At 39.9% G+C, this 22,562-nt stretch overlaps 1 protein-coding gene across 16 annotated transcripts in view; it reads right to left on the bottom strand.

The window, feature by feature from the left end:
* Nucleotides 1-22,562, bottom strand: part of ST3GAL6 (ST3 beta-galactoside alpha-2,3-sialyltransferase 6) — an 82,695-nt gene that overhangs the window by 52,551 nt on the left and 7,582 nt on the right. For 7 of the 16 annotated variants that reach the window (XM_033211518.1, XM_033211507.1, XM_033211513.1 and 4 more), the window contains one exon: nt 5,278-5,449. The exons of the other annotated variants lie outside the window; for them this stretch is intronic. The gene's annotated coding sequence lies outside the window, so the exon portion shown is untranslated. The remainder of the gene's footprint in view (nt 1-5,277; nt 5,450-22,562) is intronic. 16 annotated transcript variants of the gene reach the window in all.

Raw genomic sequence — 22,562 nt, forward strand, 5'->3', positions numbered from 1 at the left:
AAAAATAAATGAACCGGAGTTCCTGTTTTCAAGATCTGTCTCTTCAGACTTAGGTTCATTGCAAATACACAAGTAACATTTTAGGGAACTTCTTTTGTTGCTACTGTTTACTCAAATTTTCTTTCCACGCCCATTTATTCTCTTAAAGTAAAAATTGTCCCTGTATTCTCATATTAACATCCCGCTAATAAGATACCAGCTTCCAAGAAGCATTAGATGTTGTTAACAGGTTGATGACTGTGGCTACTTTTTTTTTTTTTTTTTTTTGAGATGGAGTCTTGCTCTGTTGCCCAAGCTGAAGTGCAGTGATGAGCTCTTGGCTCACTTCAACCTCCACCACCCAGATTCAAGCAATTCTCCTGCCTCAGTCTCCCAAGTAGCCGGGATTACAGGCATGTGCCACCATGCCCAGCTAATTCTTTGTATTTTTTATAGAGATGGGGTTTTGCCATGTTGGCAAGGCTGGTCTTGAACTCCTAACCTCAAGTGATCCACCCACCTCGGCCTCCCAAAGTGCTAGGATTACAGACATGAGCCACCATGTCCAACCTGTGTCTAATTTTTTAAATTGGCTTTATTCATTTTTTTTTTTTCCTTTTTTTGAGACAGGGTCTCATTCTACTGTCCAGCCTGGTCTCTTAACTTCTGGGCTCAAGTAATCCTCCTGCCTCAACCTCCTGAGTAGCTGGGGATAAAATTTTTACACACTAAAATTCACCACTTTTAAGTGTATCAGGTAACAACCACTGAAGTCATGATTCTAAACATTGTCATCAACCCCAAAAGTTCCTTTGTTCCTCTTTGTGGTCACTTCCTTCTTCCCACTTCCTGGCCCCTGGCAGCCTGATCTGCTATCACTATAGTTTTGCTTTTCTAAAATTTCATATAAATTGAATCATATATCTTATTTCTGACTTCTTTCAATTAACATAATACTTCTTTTTTAAAAATGCTCAAGTTGTTGCTTGTACCAGGAGTTCATTCCTTTTCATTGCTAAATAGCATCCTATTGTATGGTCATACCACAATTTATTTATCAGTTCAATAGGCAATACACATTTGGTTTCTTTGCAATTTTTGGTTATTGTAAATAAAGCTGCATTAAATATTCCAGTACAACTTCTTGGGTGGATATATGTTTTCATGGACCATGTAGTGAACACGTTTATATGTTTTCATGGGCCATATAGTAAACACTTTATATGAAAACTTGATATTGCATTCTGGTGCCTATCTCAGTTTGTAAAAAAGCCCTACCTATAGCAATTCAAATTACTACTGCTATTGAATAATACAAATCACTGACCAAGGTAAGAATCTCTTAATCTATCTCTAAATTAAGTACCCAACTTTAGGATATGGAGAATAGAGCTCACAGTCTAGTGAAGGAGCTGTTATACTGTTTCAAAATTATTTCCATTATCTGCTAAGAGAATTAAAGCAAACTATTTTACACCTCTGTTATTCAAAGTGTGGTCCATGGACCAGCAGTACTGGCATCACCTGGGAAGTTGGTAGAACTGCAGAGTCTCAGCTGCAACCTTTGATCCACTGAGTCAAGTGGATTTGGCAAACCCCATGTGATCTGTGTGTTTGAGAAGCACTGCTAGAGAAGGTCAGAGAAAAAAGGAATTGTATCCAACCGAGAAGATCAGGGCTTCACAGAAAATAGTTTTTGAGGGGAACTGGCAGCTTATTCTAAGTTTTATGCTACATCTTTTAAGAGTCTTTAGAGCTTGACCTTTTAAAGTTTTCAATCAACAGAAGTTTCTCTGAAGAAAGTAGTCAGATTTCCTTTGAAAATAAGTGGCTTTGAGAAAAATTTCCCTCACCACTCTAGGGAATGTTTGTGGGTTGTTTTTTTTTTTTTTTTTTTTAATTCCCTGGACACTGTCTTTCCTGTATTATTTTCAGTCTTATCCTTCCATCCATTATTAGTGTCAGTATGATACTACCGGTAATATGTAGGATTCCTCCATTCACATTATACCTATAGGACACACACCTTATTTTGCATCTCCTGATTCACCTGAGTGCCAATTGAATCACTGGCCACATATTTACAATATTTCCAATTATTGCAATTTACAACTTGAACCCAAGAATTACAGATCTTAGAGCTGGGAAGACCGCAAGAGTTGGAGGCATTTAGACACAGTAATAACTTATGTATACTACAGAAGAGGCAACCAGGATTTTGAAAAGTTTAAAGAAAAAAAAAAAAAAAAAACACTTGTCAAAGGCTATCTTGCTAATAGTAGCAAAGTTGGTAATAAAGAAGAACATTTTACATGGATTTCCCTCCAGCACAATTCCTGTCCCATTATGGGTGCACAATATTTACTTATTTGATGAGTAAATAAGTCAATAAATGAATAAATAAATTACTATCTCCAAACCCACTCGTCTGTTTTTGTTCCAATCCTCTCTGATCTCTGTGGTTTTCAGTTCCAGAATCTCCCCTTGGGTGGCACTACACGGCCTCCCTCCTCTACTTCTCTGCCTGTGTTTCTAGATTTCCTCTTCTTCCTCTGTCCGCCTAAATACAAGTGTTCTCAAGCTGTTATCTTAATCCTGTTTCCTAAACCCATGTTCTCATTACTTCTCACCTTAGCTACTAGCAATGATCGCTAATCTTTCTTCCCTTTAAACCAGCCCACATGCTGTACTTGGCATAAAATCCTCAAAGTGCAGCTCTCACCTTGTCACTCTGCCTGCTATTTATGACTTCCATGATTTGGTCTTCATAATTCGTTGGTAATTTATTCTTTGTAGGTAGTAGCTTAATTGGGTGTTAAGATTGTTTGCTTGGCAATCAGACCCCCTGAGTTTGAGTCCCAGCTCTTCCTCGGATGAGTTGTATCACCCTGGGAATTTGCCTAATCTTTTTATACTTCAGCTTCCTTGGCTGTAAAATAAGACTACTACTACTTCCTAATAGAGCTATTACAAGTAGTAAATATAAAATACTTAGGTAAGTATCTGGCACATGGTAAAGACTCTCCTAATCTTGTTTTAATTCTTCTTTTAAAATTAGTGAAGGTTTAGCTTCCCATACACCAAGCCCTCCCTAAAAAATTAGCTTCCTAATGTCCTGGTAGAGATCCTGAAGAACTCATGACTTTGTGCTAATAATAGCCTCAAAAAATTAAGTTTCCATTACTGTGCTATTATTGCTGCACAATCATTTTAACATCTTAAAGTATCTGTGACAGGAAGCTTTACTCATCTGCTGTTGAATATGAAGTGAAAGGCATTCAAAATAGTATTAATTCATCGGCAAAACTCATCTTAGAATTAGACCCTATTTCTGGCTATAGAAACCATACCTTTTTTATGCTTTTCATAATAAAGTTGCTCTGAAATTTAGTAAAAACAAACAAAAAACTCAGATTTGTAAAAGGCATTTCAAATTTAGGTTTTGAAGCAAAAAAATAAAAATCAAGAACTCTACAAATAATCTGAGTTGGCAAACAGGTTTCAGGAAATAGGTTTCATTCCATTTGGATCCATTACAATGTTGAGAAGGATTCAGATATTGTGTCCTAGGTGTTGAAGTAAATACCATGGTGACTTAAGCAATGTTTAACAAGGTAAGGATAAAGACTGGAATTGTTCTCACCCTAGGCAGAGATTAAAGACAGAAGAATAAACACTGTGCAACAGGGGCCAATAAAAACAGTTAAAATAAGGGCTGGGCACAGTGCCTCACACCTGTAATCCCAGCACTTTGGGAGGCCAAGGCAGGTGGATCACTTGAGGTCAGGAGTTCGAGACCAGCCTGGCCAACATATAGTGAAACCCCGTCTCTACTAAAAACCACAAAAATTAGGTGGACATGGTGGTGCGCACCTGTAATCCCACCTACTTGGGAAGCTGAGGCAGGAGAATCGCTTGAACCTGGTGGCAGAGGTTGCAGTGAGCCACAGTCGCACCACTGCACTCCAGCCTGGGCAACAGAACAAGACTCCATCTCGGGAAAAAAAAAAAAAAGTTAAAATTAACTAAACACTTATGTAACTGTTCTAAATGCTTCAGACATAGACTTATTTTAATCCTCAAAACCAAACTTTATGAAAGGCTTTATCGTCATCCCTATCATACAGATAAAGACACTAAAGCACAGAGAAGTCATAACTTCCCCCGGGATACCCAAGTACTAAGTGACAGTGCTGAGACTTGAACCCAAGCACATACTAGAGTCCAGGAGCATCATAAAGAGTCTCAAAATACTTCCATCTTTTTGATGCCAGAAATTGTAAAGAATGACAGGAAAAACAGCTTTACAAATCACCAACATGATTACAGTCCAGATTCCACTAAATTGAGATGTTGCCGGCAGTAAAACCTGAGGACCCAGCCCTACCTCCAGCCTTGATTCAGGTCCTCAAGAGTTCTGCAAGTCCAGTGGCTCAGGACCATGCTGGGGAAGGACTTTGAAACTCTCATGAGCAATCTCAGTGGAAACAAGCAAGAGCTTAAGAGGTTCCCTAGGACTAAATCACAAGACCATTGTGAGTGTCCATATTTGCCGGCACTACTAAAGCATAATGTTATCAGTCAATAAGTGTCTTTCCCAAAACAATCTCCAAACAAATTTGCTAGAATAATCATCCTCTGACGAACTTTAATAAATCATTGAGTACCTGCATATATTCATGGGTAAAACATGTAGCTCATTCCTGGTGGACATTTGAACTCTAGATCTTTTTTCAGAATAATGTTACACATTGATGTCTGAAATCTGTGCAAAGGATTCCAAAACAGTACAAAAACTCAGCCTAAAAAATTAAAAGGTACTTTAATGAAACTATCATTAATTGTTGCACTTAAAGACAGAGAGAGAACTAAAACTAATTCTAATGAGAAAACAAGGCCCAAAGAGGGAAAGCCTCTTGCCCAAGGTTATAAAGCTGGTTAACAGCAGAATTTCTATAATATTTGTGATACATATAATGTTCTAATTTTAAGAGTTTTCTTACTCCTAAGTATCAGCTAAGAAGAGTCCCAAAGAAGGCCCATTCAACTGAGAATAGAAATAATATTTAAGACTCTCAAAGTTCAACCGTGGGATATGCCGAAGGGTCATGGGTTACATTCGCAGTCTTATAGGCCCCCAGCCTGCAAAACTAGTATGAGAAAAAATAGCAGGCACCTGTCTTCATAGAAGAGGGGATTTTAACATCACCCACAAGAGAAACATTGTATAAGAACATTACAAGTGCTCAAGTTTACATTTAAGGAATTTGAGACAATGGTGGTGTTGCCTTTGCTTACCTGCACTTTTAAGAATCTGTGTCCTAAAGACCCTCTGTTCGCAAAGGTGGAGAATTTGCTAAAGAGGGACCAGGCTGCCAAAGACTCAGGACGCTGCCTGCTGAATTGCTGGGGCCTCTCTGTTAGAAATTATCTAAGACCCGGGGTTGTGCTTCTTCCTCACTTGCAAATGCTGAAATAAAACATAAAGATAGTATGTTTCTAAGAATGGCTTAGCTGCCCCAGAAAAATGTAAAGTCATTTTTAAAAATTTAAGGAAAATGCCATTTTAGTAAACTCACTTCTGATCTCCTTAAAAATGCTTTACAGGTGATGAAATTACCAAACACCAAAAACAAAACAAAAAATCCAACAGTACATGTTACATTACTGTCTGCCATTCAGAACTGGCTTTCCAAAGGACCCAGCTCAGTCTCCTTAAAAATAATAACATACCCAGCTCAATTAATCCCAAGTAACCTGGTAATGAAAGAACCATCTGTCTTATTTTCCAGCTTCTCTCCACACATACACACAGCTTTCTTTTGAAATGCAGAGGTGAGGTGAGAGAAGTAGCTATTTCTCTGAAAATCATTAGAAGAGGAAGGGACAGGGGGAGAGAGGAGAATGAGGAGATCAAGAGGAATAAAAATATCTAGAAGAAAGTGAGGGAAAAAGAAGTGTGGGTGAAGTATTAGAACAACTAGTTTAAAAATGTGCCGTGGGCTACTTTCTTTAAAAAAAAAAAAAAAAAAGAAAAAAAATCTCAAACCTCTCTTGCTACAGCTGTTTTTACACAAGACTCACACACACACACACACAATCCATGCTCTTTAAGAGGTTAAAAACAATTATGCTAAATCAACTCTGCCTGTGTGCTATAAAAGGCCAGCATGGTTTACAGCGTATTTCAAGTCCATTATTATGGTATTAATATTCCGGTATTTTGCCTATTTAAGTTAAAGGCACTTGGAAAATAGCAGGTGCATGAATATCTCATTAACCCTGTGCTGTTTCTTAGAAGCAGAAAATGAAATTCCCACACGGAAGATACCCTCCCTATACTAGAAAAAACGGCAACATCCTTATTTTCAAAGACAAGATGTTGCGACAGATCTTGTTGAAATAACTCTTATCTTTTAAGCCTCCCCACACAATTTAGCTGCATTTTCACAGTCTATTATGCTTTCTTCAACCTACTGTATAAGTCAAAGCCAGGCGCAGTGGCTCATGCCTGTAATCCCAGCACTTTGGGAGGCTGAGGCAGGCAGATCACGAGGTCAGGAGATCGAGACCATCCTGGCTAACATGCTGAAACCCCGTCTCTACTAAAAATACAAAAAAAGCCAGGCGCGGTGGCAGGCGCCTGTAGTCCCAGCTACTCAGGAAGCTGAGGCAGGAGAATCACTTGAATCGGGAGGCAGAGGTTGCAGTGAGCTGAGATTGCACCACTGCACTCCAGCCTGAGCGACAGAGCAAGACTCCATCTCAAAATAAATAAATAAATAAATAAAAAATTAGTTCAGACACGCCGAAGAGATATTGCACGTTCAGTTCCAGACCACTGCAATAAAGCAAATATCACAATAAAGCAAGTTACAAATTTTTCAGTTTCCTAATGGATATGTTATGTTTATACAACACTCTCTATTAAGTGTGCGGTAATAGCATTATGTCTAAAAAACAATGTGCATATCTTAATTTTAAAATATTTTACTGCTAAAAATGCTAATGCTTGATCATATGAGCCTTCATTGAGTTGCAATCTTTTTGCTAGTGGATGATCTTGCCTCAGTGCTTATGGCTGCTAACTTACCAGGCTGGTGGTTGCTAAAGGTTGGGGTGGCTGTGACAATGTCTTAAAATAAAACAATGACGTTTGCCACGTCAGTCATTTCCCTTTACGAAAGATTTCTCTGTACCATGCAATGCTCTGTGACAGCATTTCAGCCACAGTAGAACGTTCAAAATCACAGTCAATCCTTTCAAACCCTGCCACTGTTTTATCAACTAAATTTATCTACTATTCCTAACCCTTTGTTGTCATTTCAACAAAGTTCAGAGCATTCTCACTAGGAGTTGATTTCATCTCAAGGAATCACTTTCTTTGCTCCTGCATAAGAAGCAATCCTCATTCATTAAAGTTTTATTATGAGTTTGTAACAATTCAGTCACTTCTTCAGGCTCCACTGCTAATTCTAGTTCTCTTGCTATTCCCATCACATCTGCAGTTTCCTCCTCCACTACAATCTGGAAGCCCTCAAAGTCATCCATGAGAGTCGTAATTGACTTCTTCCAAACTTCTGTTAAAGTGGATATTTTGACCTCCCATGAATCACAAATGTTCTTAATAACATATAGAATGGTGAATTCTTTCCAGAAGGCTTTGAATTTACCCACATCCATCAGAGGGGTCACTATCTATGGCACCTATGCTTTACAAACTATATTCCTTAAATAATAAGACTTGAATGTTAAAATTATTCCTTGATTCATAGACTGCAGAATAGACGTAGTTTTAGCAGGCATGAAAACAACATTAAACTCCTCACCCATACAACGCCACCAGAGCTCTTAGGTAACACTGTAGAGCAATAATATTTTGAAAACAATCTTTTTCTTCTAAGCAGCAGGTCTCAATAACTGGCTTAAACTATTCATTAAACCATGCTGTTCCTTATAGCACACAGGCAGAGTAGATTGAGGATAATTATTTTTTTTTTTTTTTTTTTTTTCTTTTTTTTTTTTTTTTTTTTTATTATACTTTAAGTTCTAGGGTACATGTGCATGACGTTTATATCATGTATAACTCCCCAATGCAATCCCTCCCTCCTCCCCCCTCCCCATGATAGGCCCCAGTGTGTGATGTTCCCCTTCCCGAGTCCAAGTGATCTCATTGTTCAGTTCCCACCTATGAGTGAGAACATGCGGTGTTGGTTTTCTCTTCTTGTGATAGTTGCTAAGAATGATGGTTTCCAGCTGCATCCATGTCCCTACAAAGGATGCAAACTCATCCTTTTTTATGGCTGCATAGTATTCATGGTGTATATGTCCACATTTTCTGAATCCAGTCTGTCACAGATGGACATTTGGGTTGATTCCAAGTTTTTGCTATTGTGAATAGTGCCGCAATAAACATACGTGTGCATGTGTCTTTGTAGTAGAGTAATTTATAATCCTTTGGGTATATACCCAGTAGTGGAATGGCTGGGTCATATGGTACATCTAGTTCTAGATCCTTGAGGAATCGCCATACTGTTTTCCATAATGGTTGAACTAGTTTACAATCCCACCAACAGTGTAAAAGTGTTCCTATTTCTCCACATCCTCTCCAACACCTGTTGTTTCCTGACTTCTTAATGATTGCCATTCTAACTGGTGTGAGATGGTATCTCATTGTAGTTTTGATTTGCATTCTCTGATGGCGAGTGATGATGAGCATTTTTCATGTGTCTGTTGGCTGTATGGATGTCTTCTTTTGAGAAATGTCTGTTCATATCCTTTCCCCACTTTTTGATGGGGTTGTTTGTTTTTTCTTGTAGATTTGTTTGAGTTCTTTGTAGATTCTGGATATTAGCCCTTTGTCAGATGAGTAGGTTGCAAAAATTTTTTCCCATTGTAGGTTGCCTGTTCACTCTGGTAGTTTCTTCTTTAGCTGTGCAAAAGCTCTTTAGTTTAATTAGATCCCATGTGTCAATTTTTGCTTTTGCTGCCGTTGCTTTTGGTGTTTTAGACATGAAGTCCTTGCCCATGCCTATGTCCTGAATGGTACTACCTAGATTTTCTTCTAGGGTTTTTATGGTATTAGGTCTAACATTTAAGTCTCTAATCCATCTTGAATTAATTTTTGTATAAGGGGTAAGGAAAGGATCCAGTTTCAGCTTTCTACTTATGGCTAGCCAATTTTCCCAGCACCATTTATTAAATAGGGAATCCTTTCCCATTTCTTGTTTCTCTCAGGTTTGTCAAAGATCAGATGGCTGTAGATGTGTGGTATTATTTCTGAGGACTCTGTTCTGTTCCATTGGTCTATATCTCTGTTGTGGTACCAGTACCATGCTGTTTGGGTACTGTAGCCTTGTAGTATAGTTTGAAGTCAGGTAGCGTGACGCCTCCAGCTTTGTCCTTTTGACTTAGGATTGTCTTGGCAATGCGGGCTCTTTTTGGTTCCATATGAACTTTAAAGCAGTTTTTTCCAATTCTGTGAAGAAACTCATTGGTAGCTTGATGGGGATGGCATTGAATCTGTAAATCACCTTGGGCAGTATGGCCATTTTCACGATATTGATTCTTATATCCATGAGCATGGTATGTTCTTCCATTTGTTTGTGTCCTCTTTGATTTCACTGAGCAGTGGTTGTAGTTCTCCTTGAAGAGGTCCTTTACATCCCTTGTAAGCTGGATTCCTAGGTATTTTATTCTCTTTGAAGCAACTGTGAATGGAAGTTCATTCCTGATTTGGCTCTCTGCTTGTCTGTTACTGGTGTATAAAAATGCTTGTGATTTTTGCACATTAATTTGTATCCTGAGACTTTGCTGAAGTTGCTTATCAGCTTAAGGAGATTTTGGGCTGAGACGATGGGGTTTTCTAAATATACAATCATGTCATCTGCAAACAGGGACAATTTGACTTCTTCTTTTCCTAACTGGATACCTTGATTTCTTTCTCTTGCCTGATTGCCCTAGCCAGAACTTCCAACACTATGTTGAATAGGAGTGGTGAGAGAGGGCATCCCTGTCTTGTGCCAGTTTTCAAAGGGAATTTTTCCAGTTTTTGCCCATTCAGTATGATATTAGCTGTGGGTTTGTCATAAATAGCTCTTATTATTTTGAGGTACGTTCCATCAATACCAATTTATTGAGCGTTTTTAGCATAAAGGGCTGTTGAATTTTGTCAAAAGCCTTTTCTGCATCTATTGAGATAATTATGTGGTTCTTGTCTTTGGTTCTGTTTATATGCTGGATTACGTTTATTGATTTGCGAATGTTGAACCAGCCTTGCATCCCAGGGATGAAGCCCACTTGATCATGATGGATAAGCTTTTTGATGTGCTGCTGAATCCGGTTTGCCAGTATTTTATTGAGGATTTTTGCATCGATGTTCATCAGGGATATTGGTCTAAAATTCTCTTTTTTGTTGTGTCTCTGCCAGGCTTTGGTATCAGGATGATGTTGGCCTCATAAAATGAGTTAGGGAGGATTCCCTCTTTTTCTATGATTGGAATGGTTTCAGAAGGAATGGTACCAGCTCCTCCTTGTACCTCTGGTAGAATTCAGCTGTGAATCCATCTGGTCCTGGACTTTTTTGGTGGGTAGGCTATTAATTGTTGCCTCAATTTCAGAGCCTGCTATGGTCTATTCAGGGATTCAACTTCTTCCTGGTTTAGTCTTGGGAGAGTGTAAGTGTCCAGGAAATTATCCATTTCTTCTAGATTTTCTAGTTGATTTGCGTAGAGGCATTTATAGTATTCTCTGATGGTTGTTTGTATTTCTGTGGGGTCGGTGGTGATATCCCCTTTATCATTTTTTATTGCGTCTATTTGATTCTTCTCTCTTTTCTTCTTTATTAGTCTAGCTAGCGGTCTGTCAATTTTGTTTATCTTTTCAAAAAACCAACTCCTGGATTCATTGATTTTTTGGAGGGTTTTTTGTGTCTCTATCTCCTTCAGTTCTGCTCTGATCTTAGTTATTTCTTGCCTTCTGCTAGCTTTTGAATGTGTTTGCTCTTGCCTCTCTAGTTCTTTTAATTGTGATGTTAGAGTGTCAATTTTAGATCTCTCCTGCTTTCTCTTGTGGGCATTTAGTGCTATAAATTTCCCTCTACACACTGCTTTAAATGTGTCCCAGAGATTCTGGTATGTTGTATCTTTGTTCTCATTGGTTTCAAAGAACATCTTTATTTCTGCTTTCATTTCGTTATGTACCCAGTAGTCATTCAGGAGCAGGTTGTTCAGTTTCCATGGAGTTGAGCGGTTTTGATTGAGTTTCTTAGTCCTGAGTTCTAGTTTGATTGCACTGTGGTCTGAGAGACAGTTTGTTATAATTTCAGTTCTTGTACATTTGCTGAGGAGTGCTTTACTTCCAATTATGTGGTCAATTTTGGAATAAGTGCGATGTGGTGCTGAGAAGAATGTATATTCTGTTGATTTGGGGTGGAGAGTTCTATAGATGTCTATTAGGTCCGCTTGGTGCAGAGATGAGTCAATTCCTGGATATCCTTGTTAACTTTCTGTCTCGTTGATCTGTCTAATGTTGACAGTGGAGTGTTGAAGTCTCCCATTATTATTGTATGGGAGTCTAAGTCTCTTTGTAGGTCTCTAAGGACTTGCTTTATGAATCTGGGTGCTCCTGTATTGGGTGCATAGATATTTAGGAGAGTTAGCTCTTCCTGTTGAATTGATCCTTTACCATTATGTAATGGCCTTCTTTGTCTCTTTGATCTTTGATGGTTTAAAGTCTGTTTTATCAGAGACTAGGATTGCAACCCCTGCTTTTTTTGTTTCATTTGCTTGGTAGATCTTCCTCCATCCCTTATTTTGAGCCTATGTATGTCTCTGCATGTGAGATGGGTCTCCTGAATACAGCAGACTGATGGGTCTTGACTCTTTATCCAATTTGCCAGTCTGTGTCTTTTAATTGGAGCATTTAGTCCATTGACATTTAAGGTTAATATTGTTATGTGTGAACTTGATCCTGTCATTATGATATTAACTGGTTATTTTGCTCGTTAGTTGATGCAGTTTCTTCCTAGCCTCGATGGTCTTTACATTTTGGCATGTTTTTGCAATGGCTGGTACCGGTTGTTCCTTTCCATGTTTAGGGCTTCCTTCAGGGTCTCTTGTAAGGCAGGCCTGGTGGTGACAAAATCTCTAAGCATTTGCTTATCTGTAAAGGATTTTATTTCTCCTTCACTGATGAAGTTAGTTTGGCTGGATATGAAATTCTCGGTTGAAAATTCTTTTCTTTAAGAACGTTGAATATTGGCCCCCACTCTCTTCTGGCTTGTAGAGTTTCTGCCGAGAGGTCTGCTGTTATTCTGATGGGCTTCCCTTTTGGGTAACCGACCTTCTCTCTGGCTGCCCTTAAGATTTTTCCTTCATTTCAACTTTGGTGAATCTGGCAATTATGTTCTTGGAGTTGCTCTTCTGGAGGAGTATCTTTGTGGCGTTCTCTGTATTTCCTGAATTTGAATGTTGGCCTGCCCTACTAGGTTGGGGAAGTTCTCCTGGATGATATCCTGAAGAGTGTTTTCCAACTTGGTTCCATTTTCCCCCTCACTTTCAGGCACCCCAATCAGACGTAGATTTGGTCTTTTTACATAATCCCATACTTCTTGCAGGCTTTGTTCATTTCTTTTTCTTTTTTTCTTTTGGTTTCTCTTCTCGCTTCATTTCATTCATTTGATCCTCAATCGCTGATACTCTTTCCTCCAGTTGATCGAGTCGGTTACCGAAGCTTGTGCATTTGTCACGTATTTCTCGTGTCATGGTTTTCATCTCTGTCATTTCGTTTATGATCTTCTCTGCATTATTAGTCTAGCTGTCAATTCTTCCACTTTTTTTTCAAGATTTTAGTTTCTTTGCGCTGGGTACGTAATTCCTCCTTTAGCTCTGAGAGGTTTGATGGACTGAAGCCTTCTCTCTCATCTCTTCAAAGTCATTCTCTGACCAGCTTTGATCCGTTGCTGGCGATGGGCTGCGCTCCTTTGCAGGGGGAGATGCGCTCTTATTTTTTTGAATTTCCAGCTTTTCTGCCCTGCTTCTTCCATCTTTGTGGTTTATCTGTCTCTGGACTTTGATGATGGTGACGTACTGATGGGGTTTTGGTATAGGTGTCCTTCCTGTTTGATAGTTTTCCGTCTGACAGTCAGAAGGACTGTCTGTTGGTCTGTTAGAGATTGCTTGAGGTCCACTCCCGACCCTGTTTGCCTGGGTATCAGCAGCAGAGGTTGCCGAAGATAGAATATTGCTGAACAGCGAGTGTACCTGTCTGATTCTTTCTTTGGAAGTTTCCTCTCAGGGGTGACGCCACCCTGTGAGGTGTGGGGTATCAGACTGCCCCTAGTGGGGGATGTCTCCCAGCTAGGCTACTCGGGGGTCAGGGACCCACCTGAGCAGACAGTCTGTCCGTTCTCAGATCTCTACCTCCGCGTTAGGAGATCCACGGCTCTCCCCAAAGCTGTCAGACAGAGTTGTTCGGGTCTGCAGAGCGGCCCCGCTCTTTCCCCTAATGGACTGCAGCTGTGCGCTGTCCGCAGCGGTAGAGTCTACAGAGACAGGCAGGCTTCCTTGAGCTGCTGTGAGCTCCACCCAGTTCGAACTTCCCAGCGGCTTTGTTTACCTACTTAAGCCTCAGCAATGGCGGGCGCCCCTCCCCCAGCCTCGCTGCTGCCTTGCGGATAGATCGCCGCAGACGGCTGTGTTAGCTGTGAGGGAGGCTCCGTGGGGTGGGACCCTCCCGGCCAGGTGTGGGATATATTCTCCTGGTGTGCCTGTTCCTTAAAGCGCAGTATTGGGGTGGGAGTTACCCGATTTTCCAGGTGTTGTGTGTCTCAGTTCCCCTGGCTAGGAAAAGGGATTTCCTTCCCCCTTGCGCTTCCAGGTGAGGCGATGCCTCGCCCTGCTTCAGCTCACGCTGGTCAGGCTGCAGCAGCTGACCTGCACCGATTGTCCGGCACTCCCTAGCGAGATGACCCCAGTACCTCAGTTGAAAATGCAGAAATCACCGGTCTTCTGTGTCGCTCGCGCTGGGAGTTGGAGACTGGAGCTGTTCCTATTCGGCCATCTTGCTCCGCCCTCAGGATAATTATTTTTTATAGATGGGGGGGGGGGGCTCCCTGTGTTTCCCAGGCTGGTTTCGAACTCCGAACTCCTGTGTTCAAGTGATCCCTCTGCCTTGGCTTCCCAAATGCTGGGATCACAGGCGTGAGCTACCGTACTTGGCTGATTTAGCATAATTTGCAAGGGTTGTAGGATTTTCGGCATGGTAAATGAGCACTGGCTTCAACTTAAAAGTCACCAGCTGCATTAGCCCCTAACAAGAGGGTCAGCCAGCCCTTTGAAGCTTTGAAGCCAGGCATTGACTTCTCTCTAGCTATAAAAGTCCTAGAAGGCATCTTCTTCCACTTCTATAGAAGACTGTTTTGTCTACAATGAAAATCTGTTGTTTGGTGTAGCCACTTTCATCAATTATCTTAGCTAGATCTGGATAACTTGTTGCAGCCCCTTCTTTAACACTTGCTGCTTCACCTTGCACTTCTGTGTTATGGAAACAGTTTCTTTCCTTAAACCTCATGACTTCCAACTTTTCTTCTGCAGGTTCCCTTAGTCTTCATGGAAAAGAGAGCCTTGTTTGGGATCAGGCTTTGGCTTAAGAAAATTCTGTGGCTTGTTTGATGTTCTATTCAGACCACTAATACTCTATATATCAGCAACAAGGCTTTCACTTTATCATTTGCGTGTTGACTGGAGTAGCACTTGTAATTTCCTTCAAGAACTTTTCCTATGCATTCACAACTTGGTTAACTATCTCAAGAGGCATAGTTTCTGGTCTGTATTGGCTTTCAACATGCTTTCCTCACTAAGCTTAATAATTATTTCTAGCTTTTGATTTAAAGTGAGAGATGTGCAACTCCTTTCACTTGAACACTTAGAGGCTATTGGAGGATTATTAATTGGACTAATTTCAATGCTGTTGTATCTCAGGGAACACGGAAGCCCAAGGAGAGGAAGAAAAACAGGGAAAAAACTGGTCGGTGGTCCATTCAGAACACATAAACATTTATAGATTAAGTTGACTGTCTTATAGGGATGTAGTTTGTGGTGTCCCAAAACAATGATAACAGTAACATCAAAGATCAGTGATCACAGATCACCATAACAGATATAATAATAATGCAAAAATTTGAAGTATTAAGATTACCAAGATGTAACACAATGGTAAGAAGTGAGCATATACTGTTGCGAAAATGGTACCAATAGGCTTATTGGACAAACGGTGGCCACAAACCTTCAATGTGTAAAAAGCACACTATCTATGAAATACAATAAAATGAGCCATGCCTGTAACTGACTCTAACTGCTTCTTTGTATCTTTACTTCTTTATGAGGGCTCCCATGACAAACAAAACTTGTAAAATAAATGTGCGTGCTTTTCTCCTGTTAATCTAACTTATGTCAATTTAATTATTGGACCCAGTTGGGACCTCAAAAGGATGAAGGTGAGGTTTTTCTGCCACTATGTTCTCTGTTAGAATATACTTATTTTTAAAAATTCTTAGAAAACAAATACCTTAAAAATGGCAAATATTTTATTTCAGAGGCCATTTATGAACTCTAATGTCCTTCAACAGGGAAATAATTATGGTTGGTTATTATGAAAATCATATAGTAACATAAAAAATAGATTTTACCAAATAAAGTTTTTAAAAGTTTACTACATGAAGATTATTTTTATGTGTTAGACATATGTGTATGTAACACCTTATAGTTAATCCTCACTTATTATTCATAAGTTCTTGGAAACTATGGCTTCGAGCAAAGTAAGGTATACCAAAACCAATTTTTTTCATCAACAATAAAATACCATTGAACAAAAATGTTTTGCTTACGGTTGTAGTTTCCAAAAACCTATTAATGACATTAAATGAGAATGTACTGTACTGAAAAGCATTAAAGAAAAACAAAATCAACTGATGTGCTGAGTTGTAGATTACAGAAAATTTTTTTAAGTACATAAATGTTTCAGTTTTCAAAGAAACTGAAAGTGCTTATTTTCATATATCTCTATATACATTTCACTTTTGAAGTGTTAAGTAGCAAACCCATTTAGAAATCAGGAGAAAAGCAAAGAAGTGCTGTTTAATGCCTACTACTAGAGAAGTCTTCACCATAAGACAGAATTTTGAACCTAAAGAAATTATGGATCATGATATACTTGTGCCTCAGGATTATTCCCTCCTTAAATGTATAGAAAGTACAGTTCCTGAGTTTCTACCATCTTCTATCCACTATTACTAATTACTAACTAAAGAATCCATCACAATTTTAAACTTGGAAGGGTCCTTCAAGATTATTTAGTCTGAGCTGGGCGCAGTGGCTCATGCCTATAACCCCAGCACTTTGGGAGGCCAAGGAGGGAGGATCGCCTGAGGTCAGGAGTTGGAGATCAGCCTGGCCAACATGGCAAAACCCTGTCTCTACAAAAAATAGAAAAATTAGCTGGGTGTAGTGGCGGGCACCTGTAATCTCAGCTACTCGGGAGGCTGAAGCAGGGAGAATTCTTTGAACCCAGGAGGCAGAGGCTCCAGTGAGCCAAGATCATGCCACGAAACTTCAGCCTGGGCAACAGAACAAGACTCCATCTCAAAAACAAAAAAAACAAAAAAAAGTTGTAAGGCAGTTTAAAGTCAATCTTTTGCTAGTATGCTCTGCATAGTTCCCTATTACTAACCAAAGTCTAATTGTTGGGCTGCTTTTTAAACTGAGGGCTTTTCTATTTTATCAAAGAAGAAGGAATCTTCGATATGCCAAAATTCAGCATAATGAAGCCTTTATTTACAACATGCCACACTATTTGGAAAATCAGGATTTCATTTTAAAAATAAAGTGAACTGATTTTTTTTTTTTTTCCTATCAAAGATGTTTTTGTGGCCAGGGAAACTGGGAAAAACTGGACACCAGAGGTGTGGCCCCAATCTGGATCTGGGAGGATGAATAAGAACACTTTAGCAGAGACCCAGGCAAGGTGCAGGAGGGCAGGTCTGCAAGGCTCAACCTGGAGCATGTCAGGAAGCAAACTGGCTCAATCTCAAAGTGTAGTAAAGAGCAGAGTCAAGAAGTGAAGAAAAACCAATATAATCGTAATGAAACTTCTGTTTGCCCCTGGGGCACATCACAGACAGGGAGTAACCAGAAGCAAGAGAGGCAGTTTGTGAGTCAGTTTAGAGAGCCACAGCTTGGACGGGATGTAGCACTACTCAGTTGGGCCATCTTCAGGACCAAGAACTAAGTGTACTCAGGGAATGCAGAGAAGAGGGATCAGAGCACCAGTCCCACAACAGAACCTCTGTATTAGCGCCTAGGACCTGCTGAAACAAAGTGCCGCATACTGGGTAGCTTAAAACAACAGATATTTACTGTCTCACAGTTCTGGAGGCTAGAAGTCTGAAATCAACGTGTTATCAGAGTCACACTCCCTCTGAAAACTGTGGAGAGGAATCTTTCTTTGTCTCTTCCTAGCTTTGGCTCTGCCACCAATCTTGGGCATTCCTTGGCTTGTGGATGCATCACTCCAATTCTGTCTTCATGTGGCGTTCTCCCTGTGTTCTTGTCTTCACCTGGACACTAATCATATTGCATGAGGGACCCACCCTACTCCAGTGTGACCTCATCTTAACTAATTACATCTGCCATGACCCTATTTCCAAATAAGGTCACAGTCTGAGGTACTGGGGATTAGGACTTCTAAACATCTCTTGGGGTGGTAGTGGGGCGGGGGACAACTGAACCAATTACACACTCGTTGAGGTGCCCAAGTCTCACCCTCAGCCAGAGGGATCCTAATGTTCTAGGTCATTCTGAATACCAGGTGCTAATTAATGTGAAAGAGAAACAGGAAAGAATTTATCTATGGTGTCAAAAGTCAGAATAGTGGTTACATGTGAGGAGTAATAGTGACTGGGTGGGAACACATGGTACCCTTCTGGAGGGCCAGTACTGTCCTATTTCTTCATCTGGAGGCAGCCTGCCTGGGTGCATTCACTGTAAGGAAATTTACTGAACTGTACTTACATGCTTTGTGTACTCCTCTGTATGTCTGATGTATTTCTATAAAAACTCTACAAAACATTAGAGAAGATGGAGCTATCCAAGAAATAGGGGTCTTGGAAGCCCAGCTAGGACCTCAGGGAGGGGCATTATCTGGGAGGAGTTACACAGCCAGGAGTTGGCAGCTCAGCCCTGCTGGTTCAGACACTTGAGTTGTCTGTTCACCTGAGAAGCAGAATTCTTAAGAGGCTGCTTTGTAACTGGAAATGAAGTAATTCATTTAAATTAAGAAAAAAAATGGGCCAGGCACAGTGGCTTATGCCTGTAATCCTAGCACTTTGGGAGGCTGAGGTGGATGGATCGCTCTGAGGTCAGGAGTTGGAGAACAGCCTGGGTAACATGGCGAAACCCCATCTCCGTGAAAAATACCACAAAAAAAAAAAAAAATGCACCAGGCATAGTGGCTCACATCTATGTTCCTAGCTACTCTAGAGGCTGAGGCTTGAGCTGGGAAGCAGAGGTTGCAGTGAGCCAAGATTGCGCCCCTATACTCCAGCCTGGGCGACAGAGCAAGACCCTGTCTCAGAAAAAAAAAAAAAAAAAAAAAAAAGACAGTGGCATGGTGGCTGATGCCTGTAATCCCAGCACTTTGAGAAGCAGATCACCTGAGGTCAGGAGTTTGAGACCAGCCTGACTGACGTGGACAAACCCCGTCTCTACCAAAAATACAAAACAAAATTAGCCGGGCGTGGTGGCACATGCCTGTAATCCCAGCTACTTAGGAGGCTGAGGTAGGAGAACCGCTTAATCTGGGAGGCGGAGGTTGTAGTGAGCCGAGATCATGACATTGCACTCCAGCCTGGGGAACAAGAGCAAAACTCCATCACAAAAAGAAAAAAAAAAAACAAAAAAGAAAGAAAGCAAAACAAAAGAAAAAGAAACATATAAGGGCCAAGAAGTCTGTATATTTGAACAGGTAGATTGGCAACTTCTACAGGCAAATCCACGAGTGATAATTAGAAAGCTGTTTAGTAAACATGGACCCCACAATAAGGGTATGATCTCCCCTGCGCAGTGCTGGAAATATGCTGATATTCTGCTTCGCTCTGTTTTCCTAGCCTCCTTGCAGACCTCTCCCTGACATTCCACTTTCAGGCTAATTAAAGTTCAAGTAAGTTATAGAGTTGTTTCTTTCACATCTAATTCTTCTCTGGGAATTTTGAGCTCTTGTGGTTAGGGTGTTTGGGGTCCTAATGCTTAATTTCCAAGGAAGAGGAAACACCACAAAAAGACAGTTAAAATCTACTGGACAACACTCAAACTTAGAAAACATATTTTTGGAGTAAAAATGTAAAATTTTTTAGAGCTAAATATTAACATCAGATATTGTATAAGCTATGAATAACATCGATATATCAAATCACAGGAGTGGAGAGGCGAAGGAAGCCAAAACTTAATTGCAATGCCAACAAAGAAATACAAATCAAATATTGATGAAAATGTGTATGTACATTATGATACACATAATTGTGGAAAATGAAACAGTGAATAGAAAACACTTGGCTTTCTACTGTGGAAAATATATGAAGAAGGTACTGAAAGGTTCAAGGCCACACATTTGTAGTGATCCTCTTGGCTTCTCATTGGATGTCTCCATCCCGTCAAAGCCCATCTCTACTATCAAACTTCATACAGAATCCCCTGCCTCAAAACTCACCAATGACACTTCACATTTCTATCCTTCAAACACTCAAGTTATAAAAAGTGAGAGTGCTAAGTATCAATTATATATTACCTTACTAATGTTTTCATCATATTCTGGTAAAAACAGCAATTGGAAGGAATGTATTACATGCTATATTGTAAGCCCCAAGTCCAAGTTTAGAAGCAACATGCAGAATTTACCTGTTATAAATTGTTTATATAGACCTACCTCCCTAAGTGCCTTATAGAGAGATATAAATATATAAGCCATAGGCCTCTAAGTCTATTCCAGTTGGCTCCTATGGCCTGTCCTGCCTCATCTCCTGAAATGCTTGACTCTTGACAATGTGCTCTAGTAACACCAAATTTTGTGCACTTCTCAATCCTTCTTGGCACTGTTTCATGTCTTAGCACCTCCGGTCATACTGTTCCTGCTGCCCGGAATGTTCTCCCTCTCCTCTCACCCTGCCCCCCAATTCCCCTCCCACAACATTCCCACTCCCTGATATAAATTGCAATCATCTGTTGGGATTCCGTTCTTCAAGGAGGACTTCCCTTTCTATCTCTACCCTGCATTTGGATGATGACACACAGGAGTCCAAGAAAGCACATGTAAAGCTGTTTCAAGGACAGAGATAACTACAATGCTCCTATGTTTTGAACCACAAAACAACCACATCTCAGATTTTAAAATGCTAAGTTTTTTCAAGGACATTTGGAGAGAATGATTTTTGCTCCTTAAGCCTAATTTATTCTGAAACATTCATAGCTCTATTCAACCTACAGATTTTCTTCCCCCAACTCCACTTAAAAACATATGTACATACATGCATGCTCACACACACTCACACACACACACACACACTGAATCCCTCTACTATATGTCCATGGATCCCTTTATAATAGCAGAGTACTTGGCACATGATAGATGTCAAGTATTTGTTGCTATTCACTAAAGAATGATGAAATATAATAACATAGGTAGTTTAACATAGTCCAAAGGGAAGCCAGGTGCTAAGAGGAAACAGACCTGAGAAAAAATTAGAGGTATATAAGACCAATCAGAAAGACTTTCTGGAGAAAGTCAATTTTTAACTAATTGAGGAAGAATAGAATTGTCATAATAGCTATAAAAACAGAGTTATAATAGTAATAGTGGCAGATAACACTGATTAAATATTTGACATTTGGCAGAAACTATGCTCAAATATTTGTATGTGTTTTTCCATTGTCGTAATTACTGTGATGTGGATATTATTTCAAATTTATAGATAAGGAAAGTAAGGCTCAGAGAAGTTAGGCAAATTGTTCAGAATCATGCAGTGATAAGCCATGAAGCTGGAAACCGAACACATGTTCTAATCTGACTTAGATGGTAGAGTGTGATGGGGAAGAAGAATGGCACTGAGTGTCAAAGAACAGCCTTAGCTAAAGCACTAGGAGGCCTGTGTGGCTACAGGGTCAAACAGGACAATAAAGTTAGCAACATGAGATGGCAGAAAACCTCAAAAATCAGTGGGAGAAATTCTCTGGATTTTTGAGCAGAAGAAAAATAACGAAAATCATGCTTGAAGAAGGTTATTATGAAAGGTATATGTCCAGGAATATTGATGGTCATAATTAGAGAGCTTGAATATAAGATTTTTGTAAGAATATGATCTTTTTTCTATGACTAAAGCAGAAGAGCCATACACAGCAAATTTGTAAAAAAAAAAAAAAAAAAAAAAAGTTTTTCGCAATAAGAGAGTCAGACTTGTCCTCCAGAAAATTCAGTACCTGCAAAATACTTATAGTTACCTGATGATCAGAAAACACACATATCTCCTTACATCCTGTTTATCAAAAAATCCAATTATTTATCATTTAATTGTAGCATAGCTGGGATAAAACAAGAATAATTAGCTAAATCATTTTGACATCTACCTGAAATATCGGCTTTAAATATTAAAAATATTTTGACAGCAATGTCCTTTATCTCACAAGATCATTTACAACAGAAAGCTCCTTTAACTACCACAATCTATCAAGTAACTAAGATTATAAATTATATTTAATCGCTGCTCTAAAATGTAGTTGAAAAATGCATTTGTACCCTACTTGAATGCCTGTATTATCTATCACCTCACTGCTCTCCTCTAAATGCAACTGACAGTTTTTAAATGCAATGAGTTATCCACAAAAAAGAGGGAATTAAAAAAATAAAATCTATGATCTCCTTTTATTCTTTGGCCCTATGCTAACTGTAGAAAATGTACACATTCCCTATATCTGCTTCCTCCACCCCTTAATACAATAAGGACTCTTACATATTAGAGTTGCATAAGATTTTAATAAAAGGATTTGAGACTTCCTTCTAGGTAGGTTTCCTGCCTAAATATTTGCAATGGAATATTTCCTAAGCTGAAAACTCCATTAAGAGGTCAGAAGCAACAGGCTGATACCTTTTTTTTTTTTTTTTTTGAGGCGGAGTCTCGCTCTGTCGCCCGGACTGGAGTGCAGTGGCCGGATCTCAGCTCACTGCAAGCTCCGCCTCCCGGGTTTACGCCATTCTCCTGCCTCAGCCTCCCAAGTAGCTGGGACTACAGGCGCCCGCCTCCTCGCCCAGCTAGGTTTTTTTTTTGTATTTTTAGCAGAGACGGGGTTTCACCGTGTTAGCCAGGATGGTCTCGATCTCCTGACCTCGTGATCCACCCGTCTCGGCCTCCCAAAGTGCTGGGATTACAGGCTTGAGCCACCGTGCCCGGCCAGGCTGATACCTCTTAAGACTACAATCTAATGGTGTGGGAAAGGGGATTTCATAGAATCAGCTCAAAGACGGCCGGGCGCGGTGGCTCA

Source organism: Trachypithecus francoisi, unplaced genomic scaffold, assembly GCF_009764315.1.
Source record: "Trachypithecus francoisi isolate TF-2019V2 unplaced genomic scaffold, Tfra_2.0 Lachesis_group0, whole genome shotgun sequence".
In the NCBI taxonomy this organism is placed as follows: Eukaryota; Metazoa; Chordata; class Mammalia; order Primates; family Cercopithecidae; genus Trachypithecus; species Trachypithecus francoisi.